At 52.0% G+C, this 12,158-nt stretch overlaps 1 long non-coding RNA gene across 1 annotated transcript; it reads right to left on the minus strand.

Annotated features, from left to right (window-relative positions):
* Positions 1-5,921: 5,921 nt before the first annotated feature.
* Positions 5,922-11,840, minus strand: LOC118238477. Its single transcript, XR_004768911.1, has 5 exons — positions 11,736-11,840; positions 10,730-10,820; positions 9,847-9,901; positions 6,960-7,071; positions 5,922-6,746 (listed from the first exon to the last, which is right to left on the minus strand). It is a non-coding gene; the product is annotated as an uncharacterized LOC118238477 (long non-coding RNA).
* Positions 11,841-12,158: the final 318 nt, after the last annotated feature.

Below are 12,158 nucleotides of genomic sequence, written 5' to 3' on the forward strand. Positions count from 1 at the left end.
GCAAGATGGTCCACTTTCAAAGCAAAAGTGCCTTGGCTGGGCTTCAGCTTCCGCTAAGCAGGAGGCACAGGGTCTCCTGACCCAACACCAGCGGCTCCTCCTTGCCTGGATCTCTTTTTCCACTCTCTAGACAAACCAAAAGCTTATCTCAAGGGGTAAAAGCATATTCAGCGTGCTCGCTGATTAAGCACACCCATTATAGGGGGTGGCATAATAGAGGAGAAGCTGTGGCCAGCCCACCCACACTGCAGGTGACCAGGCCAGCCTGCCTGAGCAGGCACTTCCTCCCTGAGCCAAGCCTGCCTCTACCCCCAGAGGCTGCTGACAAAGAGACACCTGACCCAGAGACACCAATGAGGAAAGGGCGACGCAGCAGAGTCAGCTGGCTGAGCCAGTAGGACCTTGGGAGTGGGTATAAAAGCAGGCCTGACTTCCTTAATAAATGAGTCTGCAGCACGCTCTGCTACTTTTTACCCCTCCCCCAAGGGGTGTCTGAGCAGGGTCACCAGCAACAGTATAAAACTTAGGTGATGTGTGGAAAGGTTGTAGCCCCAGAGTACCCAGCCAGTCAAAGGGGAAGAGGGGAAAAGGACCTGCAGTTTGGCCCATTATGACTGTTTCAGGACGGAGAGTTGGCTCAGCAGTTAAGGGTCTGTATTACTCTTGCAGAGGACCTGAGTTCAGTTCCTAACAGCCTACTGTAATTCCAGCTCTGGGGGAATCTGTCACCTTCCTCTGGACTCAATGGGGGCTGCCCTCACATGTGCACACCTACACAGAGACAACCACATACATGCAGTATTTAAAAAGAAAACGAAACTTAAAAAAAAAAAAAAGTGACTATTTTCTGCACCTAATTCGTACACCTGCCATTGTGTCTGGGTTGGTTCCCAACGTTACAAAATCGTAAAATGAACTACCTTTTTTTTTTTTTTTTTTTTTGCCACTCTGAGTTTCTGGCACTCGTTGTTATGATATGGGGATTCCTGTTCCCCACAATGCTGATTGTCTTGATTCAGTCTAAGGGGCTAAGTGAGGTGGGGAGGGGTGTCAACTCTTTCCAAGTCTCAAGGTGACAGAGGCCCAGGTGTGGTCACCCTAGTTAGGAAGCACCTGGTCTCAGAATGGCAGCTGAGCCTGCGCTCACAGGCCTGCCCTGCGTCTCCCTCTGCCTCCTTTGCACGTGGAGCTGCTTCCTCTGATGGCTGAGACCACCCAGGAAGAATCAATTGCCTGTTGTCCACTGAGGACTCCAGTTACTTTATATTATGCTCTGAATTCTGTCTCACCCTCACTGGATAGCTGCAACTGACCTTCCCCCAGCCCACGCCTGTCATTGGTGTTCGAGAACACGGAAAACCGTGAGTATGTGGCCTGGAAGAGATCTTAGCATTTGTTGCACCATGTGCCCAATGTCACGGAGTCAGTGAAAACTAAGACTAGAATGCAGATGACTGAAGGCCACTAACTGATGTGACACACTGATCTTGACTGCATCCCTCACCAGACTCAAGTGAGAGGAACTCCTGAGGACCATGCTCCAGCTGGCACTGTGCAGCCGGGAGGCCCTTAGGCTGGACCCGATCCATGCCTGCATTTCTCTTCCCCCAGCTCCGTGCCTTGGCCATTTGCATGTGTCTCCATCCTAGACATCATTTTCTTCCCGTGCTAATTGCTTTGTTGTAATTCTTTGGAGGTAATTTTCTTCTGTTCCCTCGTTTCTGCAGTTAACACCCTCCAATTAATTTCATAGCTCTTGAAAGTTCTCCCACAAGTTGCCCTAAAACCCTCCCAGTGTAACTGTTGAGTGTGATCAGCGTCTCCCAGCGGCACGGTTTCCCAACCCCACCCTCTGCCTTGAGATGCTTTGTGCAGGAGAACCCCAGGAGGGGCCTCAGTTTAGAGAGGAAAACCCAGGCTCAAAGAATAAAGCAGTCCAGGATAGACGCAACTGGGGTTTGAGCCTCCAGCTCCAGCTGCCACTGAGCTAACAGCTGCTATCATGTCGGGGAGTGTCCACGTGGCTGTCAGTTGTTAGGTGCACACCTGTCTCATTGGGGGCCTCAGGGGAACTTGATGGCCCCGCCGGTCCCTCCTCTGGTGATTCTGAAGAGCCCATCCTGTGTTCCACTTGGAGGTGCTGCCTGGCATGCAGGAACTGAAACCCAGGGTCTTGGCAATCTGCACGGACAGGTGAAAGACAGGCAGCCATGACATCTCAAGAGGAGAGGGGGGAAATCCCACACCAACGACATTTGCAGAGAAGAGAAAAACGATTTCAGATTCTATTTTCCCATCTCTCTCAGCAATCCCCTGGCGGTATTTTATCTAGTAAATAGGAGGTCTAGTTGTTATTCTCAATTATGATATTAATTCTCCCAGTGACCCTGGGCTACTTTCCTTCCTTCTCAGAGCCTGTTTCTCTCTGTCACCACCTGCTCAAGGACAAAAAGATGTTCTCGCAGGAAGGAGCAGACCTGGGCCTCATTACCCAGCAAGCAGTGCAGACAGGGCTAAGGGGTGGCCTGTGAGGGGTGGGCAGATGTTCCCTCTCCTTTATCCCTGTTGCAGTGCCCTCCCCGTTTATCGCCACAGACTCTCTGTGCCCATCCCTGCCCGGGCCTGCTTCTCCCTCCTTCCCAACCCCTGGCAGCAAGTTCCCAGCCAGCTGGCCTCCAATCTCACGGCATGGGGCTGCTTTGATATTATTTTCTTATTTTTTTCTCCAGCTATCTCCCCTCCTTCAGAGGCGGGGGACGACAAGGTTGCCACGGGTAATTGGCCTCAGATTTGTCTCCCTCAGCATTCAACGACTCCACTCCCTCTCCCTCTCATTCCCCCACCCATCGCCTTCATCCCATGTGGTTCACTAAGCCATCTGGAACTGGGCCCAGAATTCCCTTCTCCCCCATGTGTGAGCAGGTGTGAGCGGGGAAGGCCGGTCTGAGCACCATGTGGGAGGCCCAGGCTTCCCCCAGCATGGGCCACCAGATTCAGAAAGATCTCTTCAGTGACAAGGGGGAAACACTCCAATAATAACCTGCAGAGACCCCGGGCTGACAATCTGCAAATACAGATGAAAACACGTCCCTGATGGGAAGTCTAATGATTTTCTCTCTCATTCAGAACGGAAGACTAATTTTCAAATATTGGTCACTGGGAAGGGAAGGGTGTCGGTGGTGCCGGTCCAGCCTGAAGAAGACAGTTCCTCATAGCTAGAGCTGCTGGCCAGCTCTGCTAGCCCAAAGCCCAGAGCAGCAGCCCGTCTTGTGGGAGGAGGTTGATGCTGGTTTATCACCCACATTTCTCTACAGATTCAGGGACAGTCTCTGTAGGTCGGGGGTTTCTGTCACTTGAGACCTTCAGGACAGCTCTGCACTATATCACCTCCTGAGACTCGGGGTGCAGTCACAATACTTAACAACCCATGGGGCATCAGGCTATCGCAGGGATAGAGCAGGTCTGGTTGACTCTGGGGACCTGAGGGGACCAGAACTTTCAGGACTGAGACACTGAGCCAACATCCTGGTACCCAAAGGGGCAGTCAGTGTCCACCTGAGACAGGGGACATTTAGTGTTTTAGAGGCCAGGCTGGGCCAGCAGGTGCCTCAGATGCTCTTCAGCACCACACACAGCTGTGGTCTGGTTTGCCTCCCACAGAGCTGAGTCCTTCCCCCTCTGCATCAGCCTCTGCCCACAGACCAGGGGTCTCTAGAAAATGAGCCACTGCACTTGGGAGTCTCCTGCTTGGCCAGCCTCCCTGGCCTCAGCCTCTTCATCTCATGTTGGGGACAATCTTAGTTCCTGGAGCCTTGGAAGACAACCCTTGCTCCGTGCTTGGCCTGTAGCTGGGCAAAAGAAGATGTTCTGACTCCCAAAGCAGGTGGCCAGGTTCAGGGGTGGCAGGAAGGACATGGACACTGTTCCCTCTCCTGTCCATTCAGGGGGCTGCTGCCCAGAGGGCTTTCAGATGACAGTCAAGATGGACAAGCACCAGTCCTCACTGCAAAGTCGGGGAACAGGAAGGGAACTGGGGTGACTGCTGGGTGGGGGACGACGGTTCTGGAGGAGACATTGTTATGGGGCTCTCAGGCCTCACTTTCTTCCTGTTCAGTGAGAGTCACAGAAGCTGAGCCCTGGAAAGAATGACTCCAGCAATTCTGTTGCTTCAGGCAGGACTGTCTGCTTACAGGGACACACCAAGCTTCTGAGGATAGAGCCTTTATCAAGCCCCCCCTCCCCCATGGAGCCCACCTGGCTCTATGGCTGGTACCTCACATTCCTGCCTCAGTTTCCCGGTCTGTGAAACGAGGTGGGGGGGGCAGAGTGACTTCCCTATTGACCCTCTCTGCATCTTGTTTCTCAGGGAATGGGAGGCGTCTTGCCTCAGCCTCATTCACAGAGCATCTCGATGGGAGCTATCACAGACCGAAGCCTGCCCTGCCTCACCAGCTGCCACTATGGACTGGGCAGTGTCACCTGCTGGGGTGGAAAGGCTGTGCAGCCAGAACATAAAGGCTCCAAGCTGGACCACTTTACACCCATGTGACCCTGGGCGCATCCATTCTAGGTATTGGGACAACGCTGTCTTCCTGTTGGGATGGTTCCTGTTCTCCAGGGGCCAGGGCACAGACAATAAAATCACAAATTAGTGACACCAACAGGCAGAAAACATTGTATCTGGGGAAGTGACAGCGTGGAGGGAGGAGCGGCCTCACTGTTAAGCTGTTACCTGAATGCCATGTTCTGATGTGCGTGCCAACAGAGGGATTAGGGGGAAGAAGCAGCCGTGCAAGGGCCCTGGGGTGGGCACAGGTGGATCGAATAAGGCCTCAGACGGCACAGGAGCAGAAGAGGACAGGGGAGGGGAGGTCCGCAGCCGGCAGATACTCGGGGGCCTCTGGGGTTTATTCTGAGCAGATGGGAAATTCATCTTAGCTGGGAGAATTAAACGGGGGTCAGTTAAGGCGATCACCAGGCGGGGGGGGGGGTCCGGGTTAACGCCAGGTGAGTGTTCTCTTTGTCCTCACCCGGTGACAGCTCCACCGTGCTGAGGCACTTCAGTCACATGGGGACTTGGGGTCCCAGATGTCAGGATGTGTGTGAGACCTCTGGGTTCTCTGTGACTGGTGCAGGATGGCTGCACAGCATACTCTTCTTTGTTTGCTCAAACCTAAAACATGGGCTCAGCTTTCCAGGGCTTCAAGGTCCTTGAAGGAAGTGCCCCAGAGAGGGATCTGCAGGATCCCTTTGGGGAATGCCTGCTCCCCGCCGCCAGGCATGGATTGACCAGCCACTTGCCTGAAGGGTCCTGCCAGCCCTCTCCAGAGGCTTGGCTCTGGAGACAGGAGTGGGCTGCGGGAAGGAGGAGCGGGAGAAGGAGCGGGAAGGAAGGGTGCAGAGACAGTGCGTGAGGAGGGAAAGACTTCTGTTGCTATGGAGGGAGCTGCAAGGTATTCTGGGACCAGCGTTCGAATTTCAGAGGGGCAGGGGCAGCACGGGTGGCTGGGGATGGCGATGGGAGCCAGGGTCATTCTTCTGTCCTTAGTGCTTCCCCCGTATCCCAGAAGACAGTGAGTTCCCACCCCTCTGCAGCAGGCCTGGCCGCCCACCCCCATCTAGCCCCGCCCCTGGCTAGCCCGTCCCTGTCCCATTGGTCTGCCTTTTGTACAGACGGTAGCAAGCGGCCCCTTTCCAGGAGGCCTGTTTGCCAGCATGACAACAGCAAATTAGTGCTCTTAAAAAGCATTCAGCGTTTATCCAGCAAATGCGCTCGCTGCGAAGGGGGCCTGTTATGCCTTCTCCCCGAACCTGCTGAAAGGGGGGTGTGGTGCATCTTAATCGACTTCCTTCACCCACCACATTAAATGCATTTAATCTACTCTTGCAAATGGCTAATTCTGAAAATCCGCTTATCAGAATTAGGTCCTCAGCATCCATATTTATTTACGTTTCATTTTCATAATTTTTTTTGTCCCCATGTGTGTGCCTGAATTCTGTTTTCTATTGTCTGGCTGTATCTTACAAGTCCAGGGTGGACAAGGACCAGGTAAGGAACAGATTGGATGTGGGAATGAGGCAAGGTTGCCAGGGTGGGCTTAGGGATGAGAAGAGGATGACCGACTTGATGGATCCCAGGCTCTTGGGGCAGGCCTCCATTAGACCAGGGTAACAGCAGCCACAGCGGAAGCACACAGAAGGTCCTTGTAACCAACTTTCTTTCCTGGTGTCTTCTGGGGACTAAACATCAAACTCGATCCCGGGTGCTTGGTTGGCACTGCTCAATGAGAGCTAGCTACATGATGTAGATAGGACAACTCAATATCCAAACCACACACCTTCTTCTTGGTGTACTGCCAACTGTTCAAGGGCCGTTTCTCCATCTGAGAGCTTGAACGTAGGCCATAGCGGTGAGAAACAGATTCAAGGGAAAGAAGGGAAGAGGGCTCGTGAGCTTGCAGCTTGACTGTAGATCCCGCACTTGGCCTTCCTAACCACATCCAAAGTTGACAGGGGCAGCTAAAGAGCTGTGAAGAGCAGCCTGGCCATCACACATGAACTCACTCCTTGTAGTCAACCATCCCCTTATATAAGAGTGTATTCAAAACATGCTAGAGCCAAGAAAGCAAAGACCAACCTGACTTGCCTTTGGCGCTTACTGGGCTCCTCCAGTGTGCAGTTGTGTAGCATGTGGACGAGGACGGAGAAGGTCTGCCTCTTGTTCACCGTGGACTTGGGAAGAAAGCCTCAGAGCAACACAGCAGTAATACTCACCAAGGGGAATAGCAACTGGACAAGGACTGCTATTCTCTCAAAGAACAGCTGACTTACTTTTGTGACGACTTTAAAAAAAATTTAAGACTCAGAAGAAATCAACTTTTTTTTTTTTTTTTTGGTTGGAAGAGGACTTGCTTAGTTAAATCTTGGTTGTTGGGCTCCGAGTTGGATTGTCTACAAACCTGCTTCCCAGGCTGCAGCTTCGTCATGTTAGCACGTGTGTTTGGGAGTCTGGAACCCTCAGATCCTCGTGTGTAGAGTGGGCGGGGCACCGATGACGAACACCTCCCACAGCTGTGTGAAGAATGAAGTTAATGCTGCAGGGTGGCACTTTCTTGTGCCAGACTTGATGAGGACACACAATTAGTAATATGTGGGCTGGGGGTGTAGCTCAGTGATCGAGCACTTGCCTGGCATCTATGGAGCTAGGGTTGGAAGACCCAGTCACACACACACACACACACACACACACACACACACACACACACACACACACACACAATGTGTAAGCATTTCAGTCAAACCCAGGAAACATAGTCACTGACAGAGAACAAACAATGACCTGATGTTTTTCCAACATAAAAAGTGAAGCCACCCAACACCTGAAAAGCTCACTAAGCAGTGGCTTCCCTACCCTGGTGCCAGGAGGTGGGAGAATAGTGAGGCAGACAATTGACTTTGTCAGGGTTAAGAAGCCCCCTCCATGCTCTCTTCAACCCCTTGTTTTTCCTTGGAGTTGACTGATGTCCCCAAGCGTACACCAGAGCAAGTCTCTTTAGCCACAGCTACCTGGGAAAACAACTTCTTGTTTTTAATTTTTATTTTACTCATTATTAATCCATGTATTTTGTGATTGATGGGGCAGCATATGCCATGACTTTTGTGTGGAAGTAAGGACAATTGTATGTGGGTCCCAGGGATTGAACTCAGGGCTACAGCAAGCACCTTACCCACAGAGCCATCTCACTGGCCCAATCACTTGTTTGGAGAATACAAATTTCATTCAGTCCCTGGTAAGAAAGTGCCGAGAGGAGCATGCCATGGTGCAGGCTGAGGGAGTGTGCACATGTACACTGGAGGAGTGCCTGCAGTGCATGCTGGGAGATTTGTGACTGAAGGAGCTGTGTGTGCACAGAAGCCATCCACGGAAAGGGTATTGTTCAAGGGAGTGACGCACTTGGTAGGAGCAGCTCCTCTGGTGTCCACATAGAGTCAGGCCCTCCCTTCTGAGCATTCTGAAATTGGGAGGGAAGCTGGGAAATAAAAGAGGCTGCTGGGGAGCTTGTTGGCACATTCTCTATCATGAGTTCTCAGGGGAAAAATTGTAGTGTACTAGAGAGGTAGGTGGCTCATTGATTATGATAACTGGTTGCTCTTCTAGAGGATCTGGGTTCAAATCCCAACACTCACATGGTGGCTCACACCCACCTATAATTCCAGTTCCAGGGTATCTGATGCTCTCTTCTGTGAGCACTACATTCATTACATATATATATATATATATATATATATATATGCTATACATCATTACATATTGCAATCCAACATATGTTATATGTTATTAACATGTTATATGATATATATATATATATATATATATATATATATATATATATATATATATTTGGGCTAGGGTCTCCAAGAAATAAGATGTGGAAGACCAAGCCATGATAGGATGCCCTAGAGGGTATGTTTGCTTCCTTCATGTGTGTGTGTGTGCTTGTGTGTGTGTGTGTGTGTGTGTGTGTGTGTACTCCCAGTGTGTGTGTGTGTGTGTGTGTGTGTGTGTGTGTGTGTGTGTGCGTGCGTACGCTAATGTGCGCTATGGGCACCAAAGGACTACCCAGTTCTGGGCTTCTGTGCACAGCATCTAGTGCTGTCCACACCAGGTGAAGGGACCCAGGCCTTCAGAGGAGGGAGGGCCAGCAAGGACAAATCAGAGAGAGGTGATAGCTCAGCAGGACTGAGAAGGCTGGTGTCATCAGGAGGGGACAGGAAGGCGGGCTTTGCAGTACCAGGTATTTATAGTGTTATCTGCTGGGGTTGGAAGCTGAGTCAAGCTGCATTTAAAATACAGAATTACATTCTGGTGGGAAGAACCAGGTCCCCTTATTAATAGGAGGCTTCCAAGTGGAGATGCAAGCTGGGACAGCCGACCCCGGTTCCACAGTCTGTGCGGTCTTCAGATCCATCTCTGTACACATCGTTTTCCTGAGACATAACTTTTGTTCTAAAAATATGGTTCAAGCAGGTTAAGACTCTCTTTCCCTGGGTGTGGGTGTGGGGGTGGGGGTGTGGGTGTGTGTGGTGTGGGTGTGGGTGTGGGGTGGGTGTGTGTGGGTGTGGGGGTGTGGGTGTGGGTGTGTGGGGGTGGGGGTGGGGGTGGGGGTGGGGTGGGTGGGGGTGGAGGTGGGGAGGAGGCTAGGGCGCTGGCTCAGCAGTTAAGAGCATTTGTTGTTCTTGCTCTTGCAGAAGACCCAGGTTTGTTTCCCGGCACCCACATGGTGGCTCACAACCATCTGTAACCCAGTTACAGGGGCTTCAGTGTCCTCTTCTGCCCTCCATGGGCACCAGGCACAGACACACACACACATACAAGACATCGCATCACATCAAACAAATAATAATTAAAAACCCTCCCTGAATCCTTCAGCACAGCTGAGGAGGGCTGAGGTCAAAGACACTTTTGCATGTGTGTGTACCCGTGTGTGAAGGTGTGTACACACAGCTGCTCCTGTTTATCACTTAAGCCTTTGGGAGAACAAAGAACACCATTCTACAGTTTGTTCTACTCCCTAGTATTTATTAGTCAGCTCAATACTTTCAGTGTGAATGAAAGAAAACCCAACTCAAACTAGCTCATCTCAGAAAGGAAACGCATGTGGCATCCATGATGGAAAAACCTCAAGGTGATCTTCAGAACAGTTGGATTCAGGACTCAAATGGGGTCTTTAGGATTGTCACAGCTAATTCATTGTCAAGCCAGATGGATTTGGAGTCACCTAGGAGGCATAGTTCCAGCATGCCTGTGATGGGCAAGCCCCAAGTAAACCTTTCAGAAAGATTTACCTGAGGAAGGATACTCGTCCTGAACGTGGGTGGTATCTTCCGTGGACCGGAGTCCCTGGCAGAGTGAAAAAGGGGAAATCTAGTATGAGCATCCTATGATCCCTGCTTTTGGTCTTTCTGGATGTGAGTAGTCTTAACTGGATGTTTTTGCTGCCTAGGACTCAGCCATGCCTTTCTGGATGTAATGGACTCTATGCTTTAAAAATCTTGAACCAAAATAAGCCCTCTTCCCTTGAGCAGCTTTTTGTCGGATATTTTGTTATTGCAACAGGAAAGTAATGAACATGAGGACTCCTCTCTCTCTCTCTCTCTTTCTCTCTCTCTGTCTCTCTCTCTCTCGTCTGTTTCTGCAGGGCTGGCTTCAGTCTTAAACTCTGAAGCTATGGGTACCACCCGCTGGATCCCTGTCTACGGTCCTGTCTTCAGAAGGGAGAGCTGGGGTGGTGAGCATTGTGGTTGGATTAGATGGCAGCCCTCCTCACACCAGTCACTGCCCAGCCTGGAGGAGCCTGAGGGAGTGTGACAAGGGGTGACCAGTGGCTGGCAGTCAAGCCCAAACCTGCACTCTAGCCACAGGCAGGCTGTAGGACACACACACACACACACACACACACACACACACACACACACGCGCGCGCGCGCGCGCGCACATATGTACATACATACACACACTCACACTCACATACACACACTCACACACACATACACCCACTCACACCCACTCACACACTCACTCACACACACACACACACGCACATATGTACATACATACACACACTCACACTCACATACACCCACTCACACACACATACACCCACTCACACACACTCACACACACACACACACACACACACACACACTGGGCCACTGTTCAGGGTGTCACCTGCTCTTTCTTGTCCTCTCTGGTAAAGCTAGGAAGGCAGGTGGGGGCCTCGTGCTGGGAACCAGGTGGGCTTGCTCCAACTTATGTGTGCCTGGGGTGGGGCAGAGCATCCGGAAGAAAATGTGTGAGGCAGGAAGGCCATCCTTAGGACAGTGGTAGCTCCTTCCTCCCCCCTCCCTCCCTCCCCCCCTCCCTTCCTTGTTACTCTTTTCCCATCCTCTTCATGGTTGTCAAGAGACCCAACTCTAACCCCCTGTGTATCTAGGCCACTCAGGCTGCCAGGTACCCAGTGAGAGAAATCTCCAGCCCCCTCCCCCACACCGGCTGCAGGCAGGAGCAGGCCTGAAACCCGACTTCCCAAGGATGGCCTTCACCACCCCAGCTCCTCACCAGGTGTCTCAGGACCAAGGAGACAGCAGGAGCCTGCTACTTTCCTCAGGCTCTAGCGCTGTGTGTGTGTGTGTGTGTGTGTGTGTGTGTGTGTGTGTGGCTCGGGGGTGTGTGTGGGGGATGTGGGAGGACACTCTGAAAAGACTGTACTGGCTTTGTCTGCTACCCATTTGTTCCCTGGTCTCCTTGTCCCATCCTGATTGTCAGATGTCCTGACAGTGACCCAAGAATTCCTCAAAGCTGCCTCCTGACCCCATTCAGTTTCCCTCTGACTAGAACCAGCTCCGACGCCATGCACCCCAGCACTGGTCCCTGGCCTGTTCACTGCCAGGCCTCAGCCAGGTCCCCAAGGAAGGACCACTGTCAGACAGTGTCACACCCCAGGTCAGAAGCGTGTCTTCCCTGGTGCTTCCCCTTGCTAGCCCTTTGGCTAGTGGCCCTGTCTAGGCTGAGCTTACAGCCTGACTTAGGCTGACTTACAGTTCAGCCCAAATGAGCTCACTTGAGGTGAAGTTTTAATCAGCAGGTCTGCATGCTGCCCGCCCACCCCTGCATTGCTCCCCTTGCCCTGTGGGTGTCTTTCCTGTTCCAGCCTCCATAGGCAAACATGACTCACTTGCTGACAATTCAGCAGCCAAGCTGCAGAGCCTGGTTCCAAAAGCTATCAGAGGAAGGTGCTGGAGGACTAATGTGTTCAGAGCTTAGTACCCACCCAGGGTCCGGGGTGGGGGGTGTGGTGGGGGGGTGGGGGGTGGGACGACCGGAAGTGGAGGGGCGGAACCGGAGTGTTCTGGCTCTGGCTTCCTCCCTCATTCTCTTCCTTGTCTCTCCAAGAGCAGAGCCTCCATGTGGAACTCAGCGGCTTCTCAAGTCCCTTGAGGTCACAGATTGTCACTGGTCAACTCCTTCATCAGTGCTCAGGACACCAGTGACCCTGTCCTATACGAATGGGGCCACCCAGTGCGGATGTAGCCTGAAGGAAACCCTTGTCCTGTGCTGGATATGTAGGAACCACACCCAAGCATGGAGCAAATGTGGT

This window comes from Cricetulus griseus, chromosome 3 (assembly GCF_003668045.3).
Source record: "Cricetulus griseus strain 17A/GY chromosome 3, alternate assembly CriGri-PICRH-1.0, whole genome shotgun sequence".
NCBI classification, from domain to species: Eukaryota; Metazoa; Chordata; class Mammalia; order Rodentia; family Cricetidae; genus Cricetulus; species Cricetulus griseus.